Source organism: Antrostomus carolinensis, unplaced genomic scaffold (assembly GCF_000700745.2).
Source record: "Antrostomus carolinensis isolate BGI_N321 unplaced genomic scaffold, ASM70074v2 scaffold15078, whole genome shotgun sequence".
Taxonomy (NCBI): Eukaryota; Metazoa; Chordata; class Aves; order Caprimulgiformes; family Caprimulgidae; genus Antrostomus; species Antrostomus carolinensis.
In genome coordinates, this window is record NW_010335104.1 from 15,273 (window position 1) to 20,988 (window position 5,716).

Here is a 5,716-nt window from a genome sequence, read left to right on the forward strand (position 1 = left end):
TATGTGTTTATAGATAAGAGTATTCAGCTATTGCTGTATAAAGTCATATGCGATATCAACTTTGTGCAAAAGTTTAATTCATATAGTTTATAAACTTTTTATAGAAATATATATTGCAAGAAAACTGGGACTGCTGCTATCTGTTTTAATATCCTGTACTATAAGTCTTTTTATGCTGAACCTTATGTAGTATAGCTTGAGTAAGTTGCATGGGATGCTTCCTAACTGTCTGCATTACCTTAAATCCCAATTTGCAAAGGAAAAAATCCTAAATCATCCTCAGATAGCAAGGATATTATTTAGACAAGTATTTGAATTTGAATGAGTCAGTATCAAAGTTTTAGTCATTGTTCATACTAGGTATGATGATAGTTGGATCTTCCAAATATAAATTGCACATCAGTTAGTAGAATCACATTTACCCTCCCACTTTGTTTGTACTATCACAAAGAAGGAAGCAGCTTTACTCAGTCATTCATTCATCAAGGAAAAAGCAGGTCAGGATCTCTGGGTCACTGAAACCTGCAGAGCTAAACATCCTCATATTTCCATTTCACAGGAATGGTGATGGCACATACTTGGAGCCTTCATGCAGCCTGATTACACTGAGGTAGGAAGCAGTGGGTACAGAAAATACTTTTTCAAATATACAAAGTTTATGTGGAAGCAAGCACTTGTGAGCACAGTTTTGATCTGGAAAACTTTGGTGAGATACAGATAAAAGGATCAAGACCTGGTGAGATACAGAGCCAGGGTGGAAAGGATGTGGACTGTGCTGTGAGTAGGAGGTAAGTTTGGAGGAAGAACAACATGGTAGAGGGTAGGAGACATGATCTGAAGTTCTGTTTTGGGTAAGAAGGTAGGTAAAGCCACCGTACAAGGGTTCAGTTTTATGTTGCTGGACCAAGCAGTACAAAGAATGTGAACAGAGCTGCAGCTGCCATCACTTCTGCAGACTCCGTCTGGGAACACCGCTGCAGGCATAAGGACTATCAGTGAAGAACGTGGCCATCAGGGGATCCGCTCTGTTCTCTAGTGAGACTGCTGAAAATCATGGCAAGGGGGCTGGACTAGATGATCTTTAAAAGGTCCCTTCCAACCCAAACCATTCCGTGATTCTCTATATGCTTTTCCCTGAGAAGTACTCACAAGGCTCAGGGGACCTCAGATTTGCAGCCTCACTGCTGACGACACAGACCATTGCACATAGAAAACCTGAGATTCCTTCAGTCAGAAAAGAGTAGGAAATTCTAAGCCTAGTGGTTTAGGTTCTTAGTGCAACTCCCAGAGCTGTTTCTGAACTTTACATTAAATAGTAGTTAACACAGTCCAAAACTCTTCCTTCCCCGTGGAGTTCACAGAGCAATCTAAATTTACAAATTCTATTAATTATTTGCTGTCCTAAAAAAATTTAAATGACTTTTTGTACCATGGTAACTTCTAGTAAGGGCTGCAACCTTCCAGCCATGCATTGGTTAGGACATACACCCGAGCACTGGAATAGTTCACTGCCAGAAGACCAAGGAAGACACCAAATCTGTCTCCTGCATTTTCTGGGTGAATTCTTTACTTGTAGGATATTTTATAAGTGAAAGAAGTGCACAACTTCCTCTTACATTGGCAGGATACCCTTAGTAATCCTTGAAGGAAATGTTACAAACGCTCATCTCCAGGATGAGATTCCAAGACGGGGATTACACACAGAGAGGACATGTTAGACAAATTTCCATGCTCACTAGTTCCTGTAGGCTCCTTCAGCAGGGAGGTATGAAGATTGTGTCTGTACAAAGCAGCTCCGTGCTGAACTTGCAGGTCATCCATTTTTTAACCCAAGGTGCCGGCATGGCCCCAGTCTCTGCAGAGAATGCCTCCATACTCAGGCCAGGGTCTCTGATTCCAATTCCAAGGCACCTCAAATTTACACCTCACACAAATCTTAGGCATTTAGATCCTCTCTGACCAGGAGTCACCTTGTATATACACCTTTTGATAGCATGACACTTTCTAGCTGTACACTTGTCTGACAAGTGCAGTATATAGGAAAAGCAAGTATACAGTCCAGGACTGAAGGTCAATAAACTGCAGAGAAGTCTTCATACCACCAGACCTGTGACCTGGTAGCAAAAATCTTTTATAATACATCCTCAAGCAAAGCGCAAGAAGAACAGGTCTCAGAAGTTGACCTTTATCACTGCTTGTGAAACTATTAATATTGAACCAGCAAGGACCAAGAAAAATCCAAAAGTAGGACCATCCTAATATTCTTCAGATAAAATAATTACTTTAAAACTATTTAATTTGCCTTTTAAAATCAATGCCAATAAAGAAGAGCTATGTAGTAACCAGCCAAGAAACACTTGCATCAAAAGCCAATGACTATAGTTCTCTACAACTTATGAAGTAATTCTGAGGTAGGAAGAGAGGAGGAAGAACAGGATGAGTTCTGTACATATGAAGTAGAACAGTTTCATCAGAACAGTTGTTTATCCCAAAAATGCTCTCAATTACTTCTATTTGCAATTCATACAATACAAATTTTGCCCTGTTCTAAGAAAAATGGTAACAACTTTTTATGCTTTAATTTTAAGTCATATTTCTAATGGGGCAATTCTTAATATCACTACCAAGCTCCACCAAAGTCCCTGCTTTTAAATGCAGAGATTCTAGTTTTCTCAGCACTTTCCTTCTTTTCATTAGGCTGAAGGGTAAGTCAGCTCCAGAAAGCACCAAAGCCACAAAATTTAGAAATTTTCTCTGTTCCATGCAAGTGCCATAGAAGGTCTGGGCACATTGTCAAAGAAGATCAACTTGTATCTTTAACAAACCTCCTGTAAACTGGAGGCTTAGATCTCCAGCCTAATAAAATCAATCTAAAAATCTTACTGACTGGCTTTCATTTGCACTTGGGGCACTAAATGTAAAAGGTTTTATTGAGAAACGGAAGCAGAATGTGTTTGAACAGCTTGTGATCAACTGCTACCCAAATACAGACACCAAATATATGGAAACTTCTACTGAACGGTTTATACTTTAAGTAAGAGTAACTTTCCAGTTATATATATCTACCAACTGGAGCACACATTCCTTTGCCTGCTTTGGCTTCAACAGGAATTTTGCCTCTGGCTTTAGCTGGAGGAAGAATAGGTCGTGAAAATTTGCAGTCTATGATAAAATCCAAGGGCTTAATCTCTGCTTTGAAGCACACTGCCCACTCTAAATTTAATCTCATTAGGATCAAAATCTCCTTTCCTTCCAAACAATCAAATCTGGTTAGCAAAGTATCCTTGATCATAAGCCACTTGCATTGCCTGAAGGGTATTTATTGCTTTATTACTCTAAAATTTATTTACATTAATCTGTCTACATACGAATGAATACTGTAGTTACTATTTTTCTTTATGTCCCCCATGACCAGAGCAGTCTGCTAGCAGGGTCAGCTGAGCTCTAGCCAGCCCGGGATAATGAAGCAAACCAGCACTGCTGTGGCCAGTCCGTTTGCTAGCGCCAAAAGGAGCAGGTAGCATTGCTTCCTGCCTGCCGGGACGCCTAACCTCCTGCCCAGGGCACCCTCCTGGAACCCAGGCAGCACTGGTTTGAAAATACCCTCAGCCTCAGGGTATAACTGGACCTACAGCTGAACTTCATACTGGACCCGTTCCTAAGACACCAGCATGAGAATCCTGCATAGCTGCCTTTGCTCGCAAATGCTAACTAAACTGTTCCAACCTCCGCTGAGGCCAGATAGGGCCTTTACTACTTAGCAGCAGTCGGAATATGGTAGAATGTAAGCAAAGGGATAAGAACTATTTTTCTGCCCTGGTGTATGTGATCAGATTACAAATATGATAAACAATTCTCTGCCAAAGAACACAAGTTAGAGACAACAACAACTCCAAAGACTGAGAAAAGACTAGCAAGGTTTAGGAAAATATTTTGAATTAGATGGAAAACCAAAAATTACTGACTAACTTAGCACTACTTTTAAATTTTTTGTAAGTTTCAAACCAAACGAACTATACCATAAAAATTGTCTTTTGAAATCAAAACCAAATTCACAGTTGTGTAATTTCCAGAATTCTCTGACACCTACTCTTGGGTATTTTAATAATATACTACTTGTTCAGAAAAGGAGGATGGGGAGACAACCACTTTCTCCTATCTAAATTCTAAACAACGTGAGGTACACAACCTTGTCCTGTTGAATTATTAATTCAGGTGAGGACTAGGAGCCAGTTTAGTAACAAAACAGAACTGTCTGGCTCAGCATGCCGGTAAGGAATATATCAACAAGGACTTTACTCCCCAACGATCTTGATTTGCTTAAATCTAAACAGAGACAAACACACAAAATCAAGAGGAAGTGACCATGACCAGTTGCCTCTGTAAGCCCAAATATCTGCCCCCCCCCCCCCAAAAAATTCTGACAGGATGTAACGCGTACAGACCATGGAAAAGGCAGGTATTGGATCACTCAGACTGAGGAAGGTATTTCCAGCCTCTAAGAAATTCTTCTGTACAGCAACTGTTAGCTGTATCATCTGAACAGAAAACTATGCTTACCAAGACTGGCAGAATCACTCACCTGGGTTATCAAAAGAAAAAAGTCAAAGCACTAATTTAGGAAGCTAAAATACAGCTCCTGCTTTGCTAACAACTACCTTAGTAACGAAATGGTATTGAAAAGCATTTGAAAATATTTACTGTCATTAAGATGCAAGGGTGTTTCTAAGTAACACAGAAAAACTTCCAGTAAGGCAACCCAGGGGAAACCTCTGGGTACTGACCAGACCACCAAAAGCACCAGGCACGTAAAACGGAGCCGTGATGCAGCCTTCAACACACTGTCACTGCCCGCAGTGTCTGCGGGACCTTGCAAGAAAGAGCTTCTGCTTTTGAGCACCTGCCACCAGCATGTGCAGCTGCCAACTGCTCCTTCTGCCAGAAGCCCGATCCTCCTCCCAGCCCAGCCCCGACAGCCCGCGGGTGCCAGAGGCGGCGCTGAGAGCCCCGCGCCCTCCGCCCCGCCTGCTGCGCACAGGATGCTCGCCCAGGGGAGCTCCAGGGCTTGGGGTCTTTTGTCCCCAGCTGTTGCTGAGATTTCAGAGGAAGAAGACTTTACTTCTGCACGAAGCAGGAGCTCTTTATTCCCACTGAATTGTAAAGTCTGACAAGAGCGTAGATGCAAGATTCCCCTCATCAAATGAGATTTTTCCTCAGAAAAAAGCTTTCCCTTTGGAAAGAAAAAACCCATATATTTATTGAAAACAAAACAAGAAGAAATCCACCCATTTCAAGGTGCAAAAGAGCAACTCAGAGGAAAGACACCTGAAGCAGTAAGAAAAAAAAAATCTGCTTAAAAAAAGCCAACGAGGCCAGTCACCAGAAAGTCACCGATAGCACCCGACCCTGTTGGCCAACCCTCCTTCATGAGAGAAAAACACGGGCAGACACCGTTCCTGAGCAAAAACCCAGCAGCCCTCAGCCCTGCCTGGGGAGTGCCCAGCTGCACTCAGGCACTGCCCTGCCCAGTCCCCAGACTCACCGCCATGGCCCCAGGCCGGTGGCTGCAGGAGAAGCAGCAGCTCCAGACGGTCACACGGCAGTCAAGCTGCAGGTGGTGGCAAGGGAGAAGCCCCAGGAACCACCTCAGGCGTATGTGCCCAACAGTGCTGACATGAAAACGGCTGCAGGCAGGCAGGGGGGGGACGGCAAGGCA